This window comes from Ursus arctos, unplaced genomic scaffold, assembly GCF_023065955.2.
Source record: "Ursus arctos isolate Adak ecotype North America unplaced genomic scaffold, UrsArc2.0 scaffold_19, whole genome shotgun sequence".
Lineage (NCBI taxonomy): Eukaryota > Metazoa > Chordata > Mammalia > Carnivora > Ursidae > Ursus > Ursus arctos.
The window spans coordinates 52879137-52900799 of record NW_026622863.1 but is presented as its reverse complement, the minus strand read 5'-3'; the positions used below and the strand labels follow the sequence as shown (position 1 = coordinate 52900799).

Sequence of the window (21663 nt, the reverse complement as noted above, 5' to 3'; positions counted from 1 at the left end):
GTGGAGAAAAACAGAGGTCTAGAAGAGATATTTGAACAAATTGTAGCTGAAAACTTCCCTAATCTAGCAAAGGAAACAAATGTTCGTGTCCAAGAGGCAGAGAGGACCCCGCCCAAACTCAACCACGACAAACCTACACCACATCACGTCATAGTGCAATTCACAAATATTAGATTCAAGGATACAGTATTGAAAGCGGCCAGGGCAACGAAATTTCTCACTTACCAAGGCAAAGGTATCAGAATTATGTCAGCCCTGTATACACAGACCTGGAATGAGAGAAAGGGTTGGGGGGGCATTTTTAAAGCTCTTTCAGAGAAAAACATGCAGCCAAGGATCCTTTATCTAGCAAGGCTGTCATTCAGAATTGATGGAGAGATAAAGACCGTCCAGAATCGCCAGTCATTGACCAATTTCGTAACCACGAAACCAGCCCTACAGGAGATATTAAGGGGGGGTTCTATAAGAGTAAGATGGCCCCAAGAGTGATACAGAACAGAAAGTTACAATCTATGGAAACAAAGACTTTACAGGCAACATAGCATCATTAAAATCATATCTCTCAATAATCAGTCTCAATGTAAATGTCCTAAATGCTCCCATAAAATGGCACAGGGTTGCAGAGTGGATAAAAAGACATGACCCACCCATTTGCTGTCTACAAGAGACTCATTTTGAACCTAAAGATACGTTCAGACTGAAAGTAAAGGGATGGAATACCATCTTTCACGCCAATGGACCTCAAAAGAAAGCTGAGGGAATAATTCTCATATCAGACAGATTGGATTTTACACTAAAGACTATAGTTAGAGATACAGAAGGGCACTATATTATTCTTAAAGGATGTATCCAACAAGTGGATATGACAATTATAAATATCTACGCCCCCAACAGGGGAGCAGCAAGATACACAAGCCAACCCTTAACCAGAATAAAGAGACATATAGAAAATAATACGTTAATAGTAGGGGACCTCAACACTCCACTATCAGCAATAGATAGATCACCTAAGCAGAAAATCAACAAAGAAAGAAGAGCTTTGAATGCCATACTTGACGAGTTGGACCTCATAGATATATATAGAACACTACACCACAGAACCAAAGAATACTCATTCTCTTCTAATGCCCATGGACCATTCTCAAGAATAGACCATGCTCTAGGTCACAAAACAGGTCTCAACCGACACCAAAAGACTGAAATTATTCCCTGCATATTCTTAGACCACAATGCTTTAAAACTGGAACTCAACCACAAGGAAAAATTTGGAAGAAACTGAAACACTTGGAGACTAAGAACCATCCTGCTCAAGAATGACTTGATAAACCAGGAAATAAAAAATCAATTTAAACAATTTATGGAGACCAATGAGAATGAAAACACAACGGTCCAAAACCTATGGGACGCTGCAAAGTCAGTCCTAAGGGGAAAATACATAGCCATCCAAGCCTCACTCAAAAGAATAGAAAAATGAAAACGCAGTTTTTATATTCTCACCTCAAGAAGCTGGAACAGCAACAGAAGAACAGGCCTAATCCATGCACGAGAAAGCACTTGATCAAGATTAGAGCAGAGATCAATGACTTAGAAACCAGGAGCACAGTAGAGCAGATCAACAGAACTAGAAGCTGGTTCTTTGACAGAATAAATAAAATAGACAAACCACTGGCAAGACTTATCCAAAAGAATAGAGAAAGGACCCAAATTAATAAAATTATGAATGAAAAGGGAGAGGTCACAACCAACACCAATGAAATAGGAAGGATCATTAGACACTTTTATCAACAGTTTTATGCCAATAAATTAACCTGGAAGAGATGGAGGCCTTCCTGGGAACCTATAAACTACCATGACTGAAACAGGAAGAAATTGATTGTTTAAACAGACCAATTAATTATGAAGAGATTGAAACAGTGATTAAAAACCTTCCAAAAAACAAAACACCAGGGCCTGATGGATTCCCTGGGGAATTCTACCAAACATTCAAAAAAGAAATAACACCTATTCTCCTAAAGCTATTTCAAAAAATAGAAACAGAAGGAAAACTACCAGTATTACCTTGATCCCCAAACCAGGCAAAGACCCCATCAAAAAGGAGAATTACAGACCGATTTCCCTGATGAATATTGATGCCAAAATTCTCAACAAGATCCTTGCTAATAGGATCCAACAGTACATTAAAAGAATTATCCTACATGACCAAGTGGGATTCATCCCTGGGATGCAAGGGTGGTTCAACATTCGCAAATCTATCAGTGTGATAGATTATATCAACAAGAAAAAAGCCAAGAATCATATGATTCTCTCAATAGATGCAGAAAAAGCATTTGACAAAATACAGCATCCTCTCCTGATTAAAACCCTTCCGAGTGTAGGGATGGAGGGTACATTCCTCAATTTAAAAAACCATCTATGAAAAGACTACAGTAAATATCATTCTCAATGGGGAAAAGCTGGAAGCCTTTCCCTTAAGATCAGGAACTCGAAGGATGCCCACTCTCGCCACTATTATTCAACATAGTACTAGAAGTCCTTGCAACAGCAATCAGACAACAAAAAGGGATAAAAGGTATCCAAATCGGCAAAGAAGTCAAACTGTCTCACTTCACAGATGACATGATACTCTATATGGAAAGCCCAAAGGAATCCGCCCCCAAACTACTAGAAGTTATAGAGCAATTCAGTAACGTGGCGGAATACAAAATCAATGCTCAGAAATCAGTTGCATTTCTATACATGAACAATGAGACTGAAGAAAGAGAAATTAGGGAATCCATCCCGTTTACAATAGCACCAAAAATCATACGTTATCTTGGAATTAACTTAACCAGAAACGTAAAGGATCAATATTCTAGAAACTACAAATCAATCTTGAAAGACATTGAAGAAGACACAAAAAGATGGAAAAATATTTCATGCTCATGGATTGGAAGAATTAACATAGTTAAAATGTCCATGCTACCCAGGGCAATCTACACTTTCAATGCTATCCTGATCAAAATTCCAATGACATTTTTCAAAGAACTGGAACAAACAGCCCTTAAATTTGTGTGGAACAAGAAAAGGCCCTGAATTGCCAAGGAATCGTTCAAAAGAAAAAACAAAGCTGGGGGCATCACAATGCCAGATTTCAAGTTGTACTACAAAGCTGTGATCACAAAGACAGCATGGTACTGGCACAAAAACAGATACATAGACCAATGGAACAGAATAGAAAATCCAGAAATGGACCCTTGGCTCTTTGGGCAACTAATCTTTGACAAAGCGGGAAAAAACATCCAGTGGAAAAAAGACCGTCTTTTCAATAAATGGTGCTGGGAAAATTGGACAGCTGCATGCAAAAGAATGAAACTTGGCCACTCTCTCACACCATACACAAAGATAAACTCCAAATGGATGAAAGACCTCGATGTGAGACAGGAATCCATCAAAATCCTAGAGGAGAACATAGGCAGCAACCTCTATGACATCGGCCACAGCAAACTTTTTCATGACACAGCTCCAAAGGCAAGAGAGAGAAAAGATAAAAATGAACTTGTGGGGCTTCATCAAGATAAAAAGCTTCTGCACAGCCAAGAAAACAGTCCAAAAAACTAAGAGGCAGCCCACGGAATGGGAGAATATATTTGCAAATGATACTACAGATAAAAGACTGGTATCCAAGATCTACAAAGAACTTCTAACACTCAATACACAAGAAACAAATAAATCATAAAATGGGCAGAAGATATGAACAGACACTTTTCCAATGAAGACATACACATGGCTAACGGACACATGAACAAACGTTCAAAATCATTAGCCATCAGGGAAATTCAAATCAAAACCACACTGAGATAGCACCTTACGCCAGTTAGAATGGCAAAAATTGACAACGCAAGAAACAACAATTGTTGGATAGGATGTGGAGAAAGGGGATACTTCCTACATTGTTGGTGGGAATGCAAGTTGGTACAGCCACTCTGGAAAACAGTGTGGAGGTCCCTTAAAAAGTTAAAAATTGAGCCACCCTATGATCCAGCCATTGCACTACTGGGTGTTTACCCCAAAGATACAGACGTAGTGAAGAGAAGGGTCATATGCACCCCAATGTTCATAGCAGCATAGTCCACAATAGCTAAATCATGGAAGGAGCAGAGATGCCCTTCAACAAACGACTGGATTAAGAAGATGTGGTCCATATATACAGTGGAATATTACTCAGCTATCAAAAAGAATGATTTCTCAACATTTGCTGCAACATGGACGGCACTGGAGGAGATAATGCTAAGTGAAATAAGTCATGCAGAGAAAGACTATTATCATATGGTTTCTCTCATCTATGGAACATAAGAACTAGGAAGATCAGTAGGAGAAGAAAGGGGTAAAGAAAGGGGGGGTAATCAGAAGGGGGAATGAAGCATGAAAGACTACAGACTCTGAGACACAAACTGAGGGCTTCAGAGGGGAGTGGGGTGGTGGAATGGGATAGGCCGGTGATGGGTAGTATGGAGGGCACATATTGCATGGTGCACTGGGTGTTATATGCAACTAATGAATCATCGAACTTTACATCAGAAACCAGGGATGTACTGTATGGTGACTAACATAATATAATAAAAAAAATATTATAGAAAAAATAAAAGTGAATGGATGAAAAAAAAGACTGTAGTTAGAGATACAGAAGGACACTGTAGTATTCTTAACAGGTGTATCCAGCAAGAGGATCTAAGAATTATAAATATCTATGTCCCAAACAGGTCAGCAGCCAACTACATAAGTCAGCTCTTAATCAGAATAAAGATACATCTAGATAATAATACGTTAATAGTAGGGGACCCCAACACTCCACTCTCAGAAATAGACAGATCATCTAAGCAGAAAATCAACAAGGAAAAAAGAGCTTTGAATGACACACTAGACCAGATGGACCTCATAGATATATACCCAATACTATACCCTGAAACAACAGAATACTCGTTCTTTTTGAATGCATGTGGAACTTTCTCCAGAATAGACCATATACTGGGTCACAAAACAGGTCTCAACTGATACCAAAAGACTGAAATTATTCCCTGCATATTCTCAGACCACAATGCTTTGAAACTGGATCTCAATCACAAGGAAAATTTGGAAGAAACTCAAACAGTTGGAAGGTAAGAACCATCCTGCTTAAGAATGATTGGGTCAACCAGGAAATTAAAGAAGAACTGAAGTAATTTATGGAAGCCAATGAGAACGAAAACACATCGGTCCAAAACCTATGGGATACTGCAAAGATGGTCCCATGGGGAAAATACATAGCCATCCAAGCCTCACTCGAACAGAAAAATCACGAATACACAAGCTAACTTTACATCTTAAAGAACTGGAGCAAGAACAATAAATAAAGTCTATGCCATGCAGAAGAGAAATTAGCAAGATTAGAGCAGAGATCAATGAATTAGAAACCAGAAATACAGTAGAGCACATCAATGAAACTAGAAGCTGGTTTTTGAAAGAATTAATAAGATTGATAACCCGCTGGCCAGACTTATCCAAAAGAAAAGAGAAAGGACCCAAAATAATAAAATAATGAATGAAAAGGGAGAGATCACAGCTAACACTAAGGAAATAGAAACTATTATTAGAAATTATTATCAACAACTATATGCCAATAAATTAAGCAACCTGGAAGAAATGGATGCCTTCCTGGAAACCTATAAACTACCAAGACTGTAACAGGAAGAAATTGACAATCTGAATAGAACAATAACCAGTAACGAAATTGAAGCAGTGACCAAACCTCCCAAAAAAACAAGAGTCTAGGAGCTGATGGATTCCCTGGGGCATTCTACGAAACATTCAAAGAAGAAATAATACCTATTCTCTTGATGCTGTTTCAAAAAATAGAAACAGAAGAAAACTTCCAAACTCATTCTATGAGGCCAGCATTACCTTGATCCCAAAACCAGGCAAAGACCCCATCAAAAAGCAGAATTACACATCTCCAAAGGCAAGAGAAACAAAAGAAAAAATGAACTTGTGGGACTTCATCAAGATAAAAAGCTTCTGGACAGCCAAGGAAACAGTCAAAAAAACTAAGAGGCAGCCCACGGAATGGGAGAAGATATTTGCAAATGACACTACAGATAAAAGACTAGTATCCAAGATCCACAAAGAACTTCTCAAACTCAATACATGGGAAACAACTAATCAAATCAAAAAATGGGCAGAAGATATGAACAGACACTTTTCCGATGAAGATATACAAATGGCTAACATACACATGAAAAAATGTCCAACATCATTAGCCATCAGGAAATTCAAATCAAAACCACCAAAAAGAATAAGTATTAATTTTAGTTAGTAATTTTGAATTGAATCTCAGATAGAAAGCAATTTCAAAGTACTTGTGTGAGGATTTTTTTTTGTATGACTGTGCTTTTCCCTTTCTTCTTTCTTTTCCAATAGGCATAACTAAAAATTCTTCATGGTCTCCAACATGCCTGGGTATTTCTGTGAATTTTCTTCTGCTTAGAATATGTATCAATTCCTTTGGAATACAATTTTCAGCTTTTGTGTGAGCAATAAAGGAGATTCAACATTATATTTAATAAAGGATATTTGGGGGTTGGTAGAAAGGACATATATTGAAGATATGTTCTTGCACTGTGATCTGGAGGGACTTGAATATACAGCCTCTGTAGATGTTCCTTTTTACAAAGCATTATCTCTGAAATATTTAAAAAATATTTTATAGAAATGGAATAAAATGGCAATCTGCATTGCTGAATAATTTCTATAGTTCTCAAATACATTTTTCCTGAGAAATTTTATAGAACATTTTGTTACTTATTCTGTGGCTTTGTTATTTTATTCTAATTTGGTTCTGTCATGTGAATGATAAGCAGTCAAGGCTGAAAATTTCCTGTTTGCAATTCTCTGAATGTTAATAATTATACTAATTAGCAATTCACACACACACAAAAAAACAAATTGAGATACCACCTTACGCTAGTAAAAATGGCAAAAATTGAGAAGACAAGAAACAACAAATATTGGAGAGGATGTGGAGAAGGGGGATCCCTCTTACACTGTTGGTGGGAATGCAAGTTGGTACAGCCACTCCGGAAAACAGTGTGGAGGTCCCTCAAAAAGTTAAAAATTGAGCTACCCTATGACCAGCAATTGCACTACAGGGCATTTACCCCAAAGATACAGACGTAGTGAAGAGAAGGGCCATATGCACCCTAATGTTCATAGCAGCAATGTCCACAATAGCTAAATTGTGGAAGGAGCCGAGATGCCCTTCAACAAATGACTGGATTAAGAAGATGTGGTCCATATATACAATGGAATATTACTCAGCCATCAGAAAGAACAATTACCCAACATTTGCAGTAACATGGACGGGACTAGAGGAGATTATGCTAAGTGAAATAAGTCAAGCAGAAAAAGAATTATCATATGGTTTCACTCATTTATGGAACAGAAAAAATAGGAAGATCGGTAGGAGAAGGAAGGGAAAATGAAGGGGGGGTAAACAGAAGGGGGAATGAACCACAAGAGACTATGGACTCTGGGAAACAAACTGAGGGCTTCAAAGGGGAGAGGGGTGAGGGATTGGGATAGGCCAGTGATGGGTATTAAGGAGGGCACGTATTGAATGGTGCACTGGGTGTTGTATGCAAATAATGAATCATGGAACATTACATCAAAAACTAAGGATATACTGTATGGTGACTGACATAAAAATTATTTAAAAAATTTTTAAAAAAGGATGATTACCCAACATTTGTATCAACATGGATGGAACTGGAGGAGATTATGCTAAGTGAAAAAAGTCAAGCAGAGAAAGACAATTATCATATTGTTTCACTTATTTGTGAAACATAAGGAGTAGCATGGAGGACATTAAGAGAAGGAAGGGAAAAATGAAGTGGGGGGAATCAGAGGGGAAGAGGAACCATGAGAGACTCTGGACTCCGGCATACAAACTGAGGGTTTCAGGGCGGGGGTGGAGGGATGGGTTAGTCTGGTGATGGGTATTAAGGAGGGCACGTATTGCCTGGAGCACTGGGTGTTATACACAAACAATGAACACTACATCAAAAACTAATGATGTACTGTATGGTGACTACCATAATCAAATTAGAAGCAATATTTCAAATAAGAAAAGATCATTGTGTATTTCACGTAAAAAACTGGTATTCAATGAATGATTACTGAACAGGTACTCATGGCTATTGTTGAAGCTGACATCTATAAATTTAAGTTCTTAATCATTTTCAACATTCAAAAGCAGAAATTAGGAGCTATAGAATCCCTAAGGATCAGCAGTAAGGGACAAATAGTAGGAAACATGAAGCCAAAACATAAGAAGTATGCATCAAGTATGCATAGATAAGAGCCTATTAAAGTAATGACATAGAAAGCAAAAATGGAATTCCGCATGTAGAAGACAACAAATGTGGTCACCAGCATCAGGATGGTACGGGTGGCTCTGGTCTCTGGGGGAATTTGCAGTAACCATCAGGGGTGTGAATACACCGCACTCTCTGATGGTGCCCGTGCAGGAGCAGCACCATGGAGCCACTGCACCAGACCATGAGCCCAATAAACATGGCGCCAGAGATGGACCATGAGAAGACAAGACCTGTATTAGGACCTAAGGAGGAGCAAAACCATTTGCCTTGGGTATGGTTGTATGTGTCCTGGAGACCAGTCACTTTCACAGGAACATAGATACTAATTAAGACACTGGAGATCCAGCAGATGAACGGGAAGGACCAATGACCTTGGGGGCTCATCCTCTGAGCATCCTCCCCACTGTCCTGGGGAAGAGAATGACACACCGAAAAGTGCTCAAGACACCGGTGGAGCACAAGGTGGTGCTACAGGTCATTCAGTGGATGTAATGGACACGTGTACACCCAAGAGTGGACAGGGGGTGCCTAAAGACAAAACCCACCATTGGGAGTGGAACCCCGGTGGAGAGAAGAACCAAAGCCATGTGGGTGGGAATCCTGTTGAAGAGCCTCTGCTCGTGTCCATGCAAGATTGGAGGGACGTTATGGGAGAAGAGGAGGACACTGGCACAATACCCAACCCCAACAAAACGATGGTTTTCAGAGCCTCTCTCCCTGTGGTTCTTAGGGCGTTGCTCTGCAAAGACATGGTGAGGGCTTCAGAGTGGCCCGGAGTGAAGAGTAGGCTCTGTTAGTGCCAGCCTAAGAACTCGTCTTAGTTATAGGACCTCGAAGGGATTCTGGGCCTTTTCCTCTCCTTTCCTGTAAAGGGAGACACAGTCATATTCCACAGGAGACTCGACCTGGAGAACATGTCATGGACACCAATTTCATACTACTACTTTGTATTTCTATTTACATTTATGTTCTGACTCCCCATCAGAATACAAAGTCCATGAACTCAGGAAGCATGCCTATCTTGGTCAAAAATATGGTTGACACCCAATGGGTATAATATAACTATGTACTTTATAAATGAATATATGGAAGGAGACAAGAATACAGTGCACCATCTTTATAATTCATTTCCATCCCGTCTGCCATTATAATGCATTAATAAAGTCAAATGAAAATGCAAAAACAATATAGAAATTTTAAGATTAACTAAAATTGCAAGAAAATAGTAATGAATCATGGAACTTTACATCAAAAACTTGGGATGTACTGTATGGTGACTAACATAATAAAAAATTATAAATAAATAAAGCTACTCAGAAGCAAAATTCAAAAAGAATATTCACCTGTTTTTTTGAATTATGAACATTTCTATTTATTCTTAGCACACACACACACACACACACATATACACTGGAAGTGGATATCCTGTCGTTATGTCACAAGCAAAGACTGGTCATTCCCAAACACCTACCTATAGCTCTAAGTTCTAGACCTATATATTCAACTGCATACATCGTTACCTCCTTACATCCCACAGGTGTTTCAAACTCGATATACCTAAATTGAATTCACTTATCTTCCTTCTACTGGACCTATACTACGTCCCCAAATCGATCCTCCATTTGCAATCTGTCCTGTAAATGGTGTCACCATCTACTCATTTAAGCCAGATAATTATCCTTGACTCATCCTTTTCCATTATCTCTCACATCTCTATTTGATTACTATTTTTAAGTCAATTTGCTTTGATTATTGCAATATCTCTTAACTACCTGGCCTCTAATCTCTCTGCTTCTGAGGACTCGATATTATATATTAGAGTGACAGTACACAAAATACTTTTCAAAAAATCCGTAGTCATTTGAATACACAACATGTGCCTGAAATGTCTTCAGATATTCTATTTATTATAGAAAATATCCCCAGTGACTGAAGAATTCTAGTTGTTAATACTTCCAGCGATTCTAACCGGTTGAGAAGTCAGTTCCTGGAGAGCTTTTCAAAGTGGTCTCCCACTCACCTCAGTCCACACGAAAAAGTAAACACTACTCAGAACAGCCGATCAAGAGGGCACTTCCTGTGAGGAGCGCTGGGTGTTGAATGTAAGTGATCACTGAATTCTAGTCCCGAAACCAGTGGCACACTGTATGTTAACCAAAATTTTTAAAAATCATCAAGCTGTACACCTTCACTATACAGAATTGTATGAGTCAATTCGCCTCAGTAAAGCTAGTAAAACCCTTCTATCATTAAACCATGCGACGGCTTCACATCTGAGTTCTTGAGTTCCCACACTTGTCTGACTCTTGATTCGCATTTATAAAATCCAGAACCGACTAAAGTAGTTGCCTGAGCTCGAAAGCAACCATAGCGCATTCAGGTGGCCCATTAAAATAGAGGCTCATCTGAGCCCGTATGAGTGAAAAAGAAGGTTCTGTGACATACAGGAGAAAGACAGACTCATTCTGGTAAAAGGTGTGAAGTCTTCCAAAGGCAACGATCCTAACCGTTCCTGTAGGATTCAGACACCGCTGTCAGAAAACAAATGATATTGAGGGAAAACATCTGAGTTACTAAACTTTCCTGCTCTTTGGGAAAACTGGGTCCATGTTAGGGGACTGTTGTGTAGACAAGACAGGAAACAGCATAGGGAGTAGCTTGTGACCATCGGCTTTGGACTCTCCCAGTACGGGTCTCCTCTTCCCCTCTCCTCAATGACAGTTAGTGGTGCTGGGGCTTTAGGACAGACCCTCGAGCTCTGAGAACCTGTGCTCTCATCAGTGACGTGGGAATGGCTGCGGAACCTGGGGTCAGAGGCTGAATCCTTGAGCGGACGAAGATTCCAACCTCTGCGTCCTGAAAGCTCTGTGTCACAACCATCCACTCAGGAGCGCAGTCGCACCTGGGGAGCGCCACCTCTCTGTGCAGCTGCTTCCTCATGAAAAGCCAAGTTTGCGTTAACACAGAACTCCACTCGGAAGCCTCACGCGGATATGCCAGGTGGTTTCACGTCAGTTATGGGTCACGATGGCTAGAGCAAAGCTCTCGTGAAGTGGTGGGAGGAATTATCTTTATGATAAGTGTTGTTTCCTTGTTTTGATCACCTACCGCTGCAGGGATTCAAGGGAAGAACAAGGACACGTAAAACGGGAACAGCAGACTGGCTGTGTTCCAAAACTCACACGGTTTTGTGGGACTTGGAAGCGAACCAGAGTTCATCTTACTAGAATTTTCTCTCTCCACCTGCTGCATCAAGTTAAACAAAGATAGAGGGGCCCTTTTCTACTTATTCAAAATACAAGCAATACCCCCAGTTTCGACACAAGACAGAGCATCAGACAGAGCATCAGTAAGGAAGCATTGCCCCCAAACGCACTGGAGACCACCTCGACCTACAGACATCGTGACCCCCCCGACCCAGCAGCGGCAGAGTCGACCCGCGTCCACAGAGTACGCACCAGGAAACATCATACGCTAGGTCCCAAAACACGTCTTAACAGATTTACGAAGATTTACGAAGACTGACATCGTATCAGGTATCTTTTCTGACCACAAGGACATGAAACTGGTAATTAGTAACAGCAGGAAAACAGGAAAATTCACAAATATGCGTGGATTCAACAACGCACACCTGCACAACCCGTGGGGGCAAAGAAGAAATCAAAGGGAAACCAAGAAATATTTCGAGACAAGCATAAGTGGAAACAACACACTAAACGTACGGAATTCAGCAAAACCAGTGTAAGAGGAATGTTGATAGCGATAAACGCTTACCTTAAGAAAAAAGAAAGATCTCGGCGCCTGGCTGGCTCAGTCCGTGGAGCATAACGCTTGATCTCCGGGTTGTAAGTTCAAGCCCCATGTTGGGTGTATTGATTACTTAAAATCTTTAAAAAAAAAAAAAAAAAAAAAGGAACATAAGGAGTAGCAGGGAGGACATTAGAAGGAAGGGAAAAAGGAAGGGGGGGCTCCGAGGGGGGGATGAACCATGACAGACTATGGACTCCAGGAAAGAAACTGAGGGTTGGGGTGGGGGGACAGGCTAGTCCTGTGACGGGTAGTAAGGAGGGCACGTATTGCATGGAGCACTGGGTGTTATACGCAAACAATGAATCATGGAACACTACATCAACAACTAATGAGGTACTGTATGGTGACTAACATAATAATTAAAAAAAGGAGGAGAAGGAGGAGAGGGAGAAGAGGAAGACGAAGAAACAATGGTCTCAATAAACCACCTCAGCTTGTACCTCAAGGAACTAAAAACAGAACTCAGCCCAAAGTACTTAGAGGGAAGGAAATAACAAATGTCAGAGCAGAAATAATGAAACAGAAACCAGAAAAACAATAGAAACAGTTGCTGCAACCCAGAGCTTGCTTCTGGAAAAGACTCTCGTCTTGCTACTCACCAGTGGCAGGAACGTGAGGGGGGACAACCTTCATGCTCAGGCAGCCAACTGCGTCTCCCACTCCTCTCCCGTCCTCGCCCCTTTCCTTCCTGCAGTCAGCTGAATTCACTTCCCTAGAAAGAACCAGACACTTGTTTTCACTTCCCACAATGCACGTTCCTCCTCCTCCTGGAAGCCCCTCCCCCCATCACCTCCCAGGACTCACACCTTCGCAGGCTCCAGCCCGCCCGAGGGCACCTGCTCGCAGACACCTGATGGCCATTCTCCATCAGCACGTCCCTGTTTGTTTCTTCACTCCTGTATCCTCGCCCTTCCCCCCACACTGAGCGGGGTGAGGCGTCGACTCCTGATCCACTGAGAGATACTGGAGCCCTAGTGCCTGGGGGACACAGGGAGAAGCAGCACATCCTGCTGTCCCTAGTCACCTCCAACAGCAGCAGCAGGAAATGCAGCAAGTTTATGCTGGTCTCTCCTTTGAATTATAATGACCTGCAGTTCCCCCAGCTCTCCAGGGTGCTGGGTTTACTGTAGCCCCAGCGAATCCCATAGAACCTTCCTCACCAGCAAAAGGTCTGACGTGAATCTTGGGCCCGGTAAGGGCTCCTGTGACCCCTCTGGAAACCCCACTGCGCTCCCCACGCACACGTCCACCCAGCTGGGGCACAGAGGCGATGCTCAGAGTGAGGCAGGGCTGGCATGCGTCCTGCCAAAGCATGCTGGCGACAGCCACATCCCCAGGTTCCCGCTCTCCTGGGCTTTGCCCCGAACGGAAGGAAGCACTCACCTGGCCGGTCTTTGCTCCAGAGCTCTGTGCAGGGGAGTGTTGGACGAGCCATAGTTACGGGGACGGGGTTCCTGGACTCCATCTCCCCACAGAGGTGCCCTTACCCTGTTCGCTGGAGTCTTGGTGACCCCCTGCATGGAGAGCCTGGGCATTGCCCGTGAGGAGCTAATTTCATCCCTCGTGCAAATCACCATCATTCTCTTTAGATGATTAAGGACAATTGCTGGCAATTAACAAGAAGATCGGGGGTAGCCAAGCAGCTGGCAGAAAAAAGTTTCCTACCTTCCCTGTGGAAAAAACACGGTTCAGCATCCAAGCTGTAATCCGGCGTGAAAGGGACACCCAAAGGCACATCAAGGACTCGTTGGGGAACGTGATCAAGAAGACGAGACCACTCCCCCTGCTCGTGGTCTCCCTCTAGCTCTTGCTCTCTGTCTCTCAAATCAATAAACAAAATGTTTTTAAAAGGAGAGGAGGGCGCACCTGGATGACTCAGTAGATTAAGCGTCTGCCTTCGGCTCAGATTGTGATTCTGGGGTCCTGGGATCAAGTCCCCCACCAGGCTTCCTACTCAGACGGGAGCCTCCTTCTCCAGCTCCTTCTGCCCCTCCCCCTGCTTGTGCTTTCTCTCTCTCTCTCACAATAAAAATAAAATAAAACAAAACAAAATAAAATAAAAAAGATGTGACCGCCGGGGCGCCTGGGTTTAGGCTCAGGTCCTGATCTCAGAGTCGTGAGATGGAGCCCCCTCCCCGTGTCGGCTTTGCGCTGAGCAGGGAGCCTGTTTAAGAGTCCCTCCTCCCTCTCCCTCTTCCCCTCCCCGCCTGCGCTCGCTCATGCTCTCCGGCTCTCAAACACAAAACAACCCGTGACCGCGGACTTACCCCTGAGCTGCACCTGGGCGCTCAGAGGCTCTGCATCGTTTCTCCTGACCTTGGAACGTGGATTTGCGGGCCTTTCCCACTCCCAGCGGCTGCTCCGAGGACACGGCCTTGAGGCAGTGAGGCGATGCTGGAAAAACCTGCCTGAGCCCCGTTAGCACCTCTTCATAAACTCAGGAGGTTTGGAGGGCGGATCAGGGACCCCTGTGTCTTGGTGCTGCCCAAGACCGGGCTGTGTAAGTTCCCTTCACTATTAAAATTGTCACCTACCAACCTGGAGTGGCCGGCCTCCCTCTTCGGTCCCTTCCTGCCGTCTGTGTGTGGGGCCAGCTTCCAGGTGCACCAGCGAAGCTCCCTAGACGGCTCCCTTCCCTGTATTTCCAACGGGGTGGTCCCCCGTGCTTTTTCATCTTTCCAAAATACTGACCACCCTCACCGGTCAGGACTCTGGTCTTAACATGACTTTACATTCCACGGTTCTTGCTGCTACGGCCCTAGGAAAATTTTTAGTCTGGAAATTACCCCATTTTGAAAGCATCTTTCCCCCTCAAAACACAGGTATCCCTAATCCCCACATGACTCCAAACAAGAGGATAATTTCGCTTCCCCGTCCGCATTCAGCCCGCCTCCTGTGCCTCTCGTTGTGCCACCGGACTCCCCTCTTCATGCTGGGTCGGCCGCACGGGATGACGCGTTCCTGAGCCTGCACGTTGGGCTGAGGACAAAGCCACGGAGGAGCTAGAACGTGGTAACAAAGGAGCTCAGACTTCCAGCGCCCGCCACCCACGCTGGTGTCTGAAAGCCCGCAGCGCCCCCACCCCTGGGACAACCACGCCCTCCCCAGGGGTTTCCAACAGTCTCGGCACCAAGAAATGGCTCTTTTTGCTGTCTTTTATTTACTATTGGGTGTGACCTCGTGTCTTATTCTACTTTCAGGGCTTCATCTTTAACGCTGTATTTCACCCACAATATTTTGTATCAGTTTGAACAATTATAATTTCAAAGAGCACTGTTTAACATTTGCTCATTAAAATACAAATTTTAGGGGCACCTGGGTGGCTCAGTCAAACATCTGCCTTTGGCTCAGGTCATGATCTCAGGGTCCTGGGATCCAGCCCCACGTCAGGCTCCCTGCTCAGCGGGGAGCCTGCTTCTCCCTCTCTCTCTGCCTCCACCCCACTTGTGCTCTCTCTCTCGCTCTCTCAAATAAATAAATAAAATCTTTAAAAAATGAAATAAAACAAAATATAAATTTTAGGGGCCCCTGGCTGGCTCAGTCGGAAGAGAGTGCAACTCTTGATCTTGGGGTCGTGAGTTCGAGCCCAACATTGCATGCAGAGATTACTTAAATATTTCTTAAAAATTAAACACTTTAAAAAGATAAAGTACCAATTCTAATGGCCGTTTCCAAGCACGCGAAACTGCAGACAATAGTATCACGACCTCCCCCTACACCCCCTCAGGAGCACCTTGTCTGCTTTAAACCGTCATTTACACTGAGCCGATCCAGCTGCACGTGTCTCTCCCCCCCGCCTCCTTCCCCTGGAGAACGTTACCGACTCCGGCAGGAACGGCTGGCCGGCCCTGGTAGCAGCCGCAGCTAGGATGACGCCTCCACGGGCTGGAAACCTGCATCGGGTCATGCGTTCGAAGGGGAACGGCCGGCCGGGGGAGCTCGTGCCAGGAGCGTCCCAGCACCGCTTCGACGCTGCCTTTCGGGACGTCCCAGTCGACCCTCCAAACCTGCTCCAACCGCACAGGTAAACTAAGCGTCATTAACTACAGGCGTCACAAAGAAGATGATGGTCGGAGAGCACGGATGAAGCAGAAATGTTTAAAAGGGCCCCGTGGTTGATGGGGTTGGACGTCTGCTCTGGTTCGTAAGATGCTGATGACCCAGCGGCCTGGGGGCTTTGCCGGGAGGAGCATCAGCTCTCAAAGCCCAGAGGTAAATCTGTTCGCTTTAATAGAAAGGAGGAAAAGTGGGTAATCTGTTACAGTCACCATCACGAGAACAACTTCCCCACAATCGTGGGCCTGTGCTTATCGGGGCGACAGCAGTGGTTTAGGGTTTGCCTGTGGTAGCGCCGGATGAGGTCAGGCCCTCCATCTCCCTTGGTTCCCTTCGCTGCTTCCACAGAGCTGCGCTCATCGCACTGTCCTTCTACGGGCTGATCACTTGTGGAGACAGGGTTTGCTGTCGGCTGGGGAGGCTTATTAGCCAAGTCATTTTCTCGTGCCACGGATTTGGTGACGTCCGTGTCCACGTCCCCTGAGGGCTCACGGGCATTTGAACGTGTCGGTTCTCTCAAGGGCCAAAACTAGAAGGATCCGGAGTGAAGGCCTCTGGTTGCAGGAAAACTGTGTGTGGAACCGAGAGAGACCCTGCCCGTCACAGCCACGTGGAAACGCCGAGCCAAGACCGTCCGTGGGTGGTTCCAAGCCGCGCGTTCTGTGGATCGGAAAGCGCAGGACACGGGAGCGGGGGGAAGTCAGGGCAGCACGGCCTCTGGGCGGCCAGATGTGAGGACTGAAGTGAACTCCCACCAAAAACAACCTTGGGGCTGAAGTAAAATGGGTCCTCCTCGATCTGGCCGCATGAAAATGTCCGAGCATTAAAAAACACTATCAAGTATTTTTTTCTATGATGTTTGCCAATCGATGATATTCTAATTCCATCAATCCTTCTACATTTACTGGTTCCTACCAGACCCGTCTGTCTTCGGATGCTGGCCCTGCCACTCCAGCTGTGCGATCCTGGGCAAACGAAAGACCTTCAGAAATTAGGGTGACGCCTCCTTCTCTCCTCTCTCTTTCCCCTGTTCCTCCCTCTCTGGCCACATACCCCCCTCAGGCCACTGGGCACCTGGCAGAACTGCAGAGGCACCCCGGTGGTGGCAAGAGAACCCTCTAGAACACAGGGCAGTGAGGGCAGAAGCGGCAAAACAGCTGTATTGTTGTGTGTTTTCTTCACCACATGTGCCGGGATGCAGGTGTGAGGAGGTAGGGGAGCCGTGGGAAGGAACAGTAGTAGCCACACAGGGGTGTTGGGAGGGGTGGGGGAAAGCAGGCGGAGGACTCCAGCAGTGTGGTTAAGCGTGGGATCCCCGAGCATGGAAGTGTCCAGCAAATAGAATGTAACAGCTTTCTTGCTGCTGGAGGAATAATTTATAAGCAGAGAACAGAGAAGCTAGAATGAATCCTGGGGCTGGTTCTGAATGGAAGGAATTCAGATGTGAATAACTCAGATGTGAATAACTCTGAGTTCATGACACACACGTGTGCGTGCACAGTTATGAGCCCTCAGTCTGAGCTTTTTGCTGAGCGGTCCCAGAAGCAGTGACACACTGGTAGCAAAGCACGAAGCTGAAAGCAGGTCTGGGTTTCCAGTAACTGACCTCCCCTGAAGGGATCGGATTTCTCTGGTGCAGTGGTGGATACCAGGGCTACGTCCGGAACAGCACGAGATGAGCCTGCAATGATGCCTCTTGTGAAATCGTGCAGCTGTACTGATCTTCCCCCGGCCAATCGGGGATGACATGAACATGAAAACAGATAATGATTTGTGTATCCACAGTTTTATTAAGTTCTGTTGCCAGTATTCAAAAGTTTTCACATTTCTAATCTGGATTTCTAGCCTCTACTTCTGTCTTCAAGCTGGAAAGCAGCACACTGGGTCTGCGGTTACACGTGGGGAAGGGCACGTTAGAGCAGGGTTGGCAAAACCCAGCCAGAGGACCAAACCCAGCTGTGTGCCTGTGTTTCTACAGCTGGGAGCTGAGAGTGGCTTATGCTTTCAGGTGGTCACAAAAAATCGAAAGAGGAATGATGTTTCATGACACGTGGAAGTTAGATGAAATTCCCATCGTGACACTCAGTTTCACAGACACAGAGCCACACCTGCTCCTTTACACACGGTCTGTTTTCTCGCGACAACAGCGTTGACTGTGCTGGAGACCAGACTGTATTCTCGCTACAGCAGGGCTGACCCGTTACTATAGAGACCGAGACTGCACAGCCCACAAAGCCTAAACTATTTACTGTCTTATACAGAAAAGCTTCGCCAGACCCTAGGCTATGGTGTTGGCACGCACTAGCCGGTCTGCGACAAGTTCTCGCTCACGTTTGTCACGCACTCATTCATTTTACCCGCCTGTTCCCTGAAGGCCTTGCCTTTCCCATCGTGTGAATTTGAAGAAATCCAAGTTACTATCAAGTTCACTACTGTTGCTGTTTTTAGGCATTTTTTTTTACTTTTCTACTCACAGTTTTGATCAGACTGGAAGATCAGGATTTGTGTGTCTTTCAGTTATTTTAAATACAGCAACACAGTTTTGTAACATCTTATGAAACTATTAACACTTGAGCTGTTCTGAACACTGAACTGAATGGCCCTAGAAGACTTAATAGGCATTTGCCCCATTGCTAACATTTCCACTAGCAACATGTAATATTCACTTGTGTTGCAATCCGTATTTCTCAAGTTCTTCCACTTGTTTATTTCATTAGGAAATTTCCCTAATGATGGACTATCTTGCAAGAGATTTAAATCAAATGAACAAATATCTTTAAAAAAAAAAAAAAAGCTCCCATGGATGGCTGCTTCCGGGCTGGCACTCCCACTATATTCTGGAAGGACGATTAGTTACTATGTATCATCGGGGCGGTCTGTTGGTTGTGCTTTTCACATGCTGCGATTCATACTGGTTGAATATAAATGGCAGCTTGTTTTGTTTCATCATTATTAATGTAGATTGTTGTACATTATCAGATGAACCTCGCAGTGTTTTGTTGGCCCCCTTGTGGGAAATAAAAATATTTGCATCAAAAAAAAATCATTGCAAACATGACAGAACTTCAAACATGTAAAATCAGGCAACACTATAACGAGTACCATGTATCCATCATCAAGTCTTCACAATTATAAACTCGTGGACTTGTTTTTCTGTACCTCACATACTTCTCCCCAGCTCTATTTGGAAACGAATATTGGACATCACATTTTTTCATTTTTCAATATTTCTGAATTTCTCTAAATGGTATGGTAGTTTTAATGTAATAATTTTCTCACACCGAAATGGTTGTTAATACAGGTTTGATCATGTAAGTTTTGTGGTGCACTGAGTTTGTATGAGACATCAAATATCTGCTTTCACCTGTGTTCACTGGATTCTAAATACAGATTATCAATTTTTTATGTTTCCTGAATAGATTTCTCAAAATGGTATCATGTTGGTATATTAATTTGGCTTTCTTTGGTATCAGTGACATGGACTATGGTCTCATTGGCGTAGTAATTTGCATTTACTAGTTATCTATAAAAGCAAAAATAAAAAAATTTGCTGTTGTCCTTGTAGAGGCTATTCCAAAATTACCAATAACACATGGGGATATTATTATTTCCCTCATATCAGACTTGGTCAAGACCATAAACTTAATCTTTTGCAGACATTTTCTTTATGCTGTTACTTACTGCAGTGCTCCTAGGCTTAACCAGAGACATAAAGGATCTATAGTCTAGAAACTACAAATCACTCTTGAAAGACATTGAAGAAGACACAAAAAGATGGAAAAATATTCCATGCTCATGGATCGGAAGAATTCACATAGTTAAAATGTCCATGCTACCCAGAGCAATCTACACTTTCAATGCTATCCCGATCAAAATACCGAGGACATTTTTCAAAGAGCTGGAACAAACAGCCCTTAAATTTGTGTGGAGCCAGAAAAGGCCCCAAATCACCAAGGAATTGTTGAAAAGGAAAAACAAAGCTGAGGGCATCACGTTGTCAGATTTCGAGCTGTACTACAAAGTTGTGATCACAAACACAGCATGGTACTGGCACAAAAACAGACACATAGACCAATGGAACAGAATAGAGAACCCAGAAATGGACCCTCGGATGTTTGGGCAACTAATCTTTGATAAAGCAGGAAAAAACATCCAGTGGAAAAAAGACAGTCTCTTCAATAAGTGGTGCTGGGAAAATTGGACAGCTACATGCAAAAGAATGAATCTTGACCACTCTCTCACACCATACACAAAGATAAACTCCAAATGGATGAAAGACCTCGATGTGAGACAGGAATCCATCAAAATCCTAGAGGAGAACATAGGCAGCAACCTCTACGACATCGGCCACAGCGGCCTTTTTCATGACACATCTCCAAAGGCAAGAGAAACAAAAGACAAAATGAACTTGTGGGACTTCATCAAGATAAAAAGCTTTGGCACAGCCAAGGAGAGGCAGCCCACGGAATGAGAGAATATATTTGCAAATGATACTACAGATAAAAGACTGGTATCCAAGATCTACAAAGAACTTCTCAAACTCAATATGTGAGAAACAAATAAATCATAAAATGGGCAGAAGATGTGAACAGACACTTTACCAATGAGGACATACAAATGCCCAACAGACACATGAAAAAATGTTCAAAATCATTAGCCATCAGGGAAATTCAAATCAAAACCACACTGAGATACCACCTTACGCCAGTTAGAATGGCAAAAATTAACAAGGCAAGAAAAAACAATTGCTGGAGAGGATGTGGAGAAAGGGGATCCCTCCTACATTGTTGGTGGGAATGCAGGTTGCTGCAGCCACTCTGGAAGAGGGTGGAGGTCCCTTAAAAAGTTAAAAATTGAGCTACCCTATGATCCAGCCATTGCACTACTGGGTATTTACCCCAAAGATACAGACATAGTAAAGAGAAGGACCATATGCACTCCAATGTTCATAGCAGCAATGTCCACAATAGCTAAATCGTGGAAGGAACCGAGATGCCCTTCAACAGATGATTGGATTAAGAAGTTGTGGTCCATATATACAATGGAATATTACTCAGCTATCAGAAAGAACGATTTCTCAACATTTGCTGCAACATGGAGGCACTGGAGGAGATAATGCTAAGTGAAATAAGTCAAGCAGAGAAAGACAATTATCATATGGTTTCTCTCATCTATGGAACATAAGAACTAGGAAGATCGGTAGGGGGAAAAAGGGATAAAGAAAGGGGGGTAATCAGAAGGGGGAATGAAACATGAGAGACTATGGACTCTGGGAAACAAACTGAGGGCTTCAGAGGGGAGGGGGGTGGGGGAATGGGATAGGCTGGTGATGGGTAGTAAGGAGGGCACGTATTGCATGGTGCACTGGGTGTTATACGCAACTAATGAATCATCGAACTTTACATCAGAA

The 21663-nt window shown here is 43.6% G+C and overlaps 1 pseudogene; it reads right to left on the bottom strand.

The window, feature by feature from the left end:
- Nucleotides 1–8256: 8256 nt before the first annotated feature.
- LOC125283306 (vomeronasal type-1 receptor 4-like) lies at nt 8257–9138 on the bottom strand (annotated as a pseudogene).
- Between the last annotated feature and the right edge of the window lie 12525 nt (nt 9139–21663).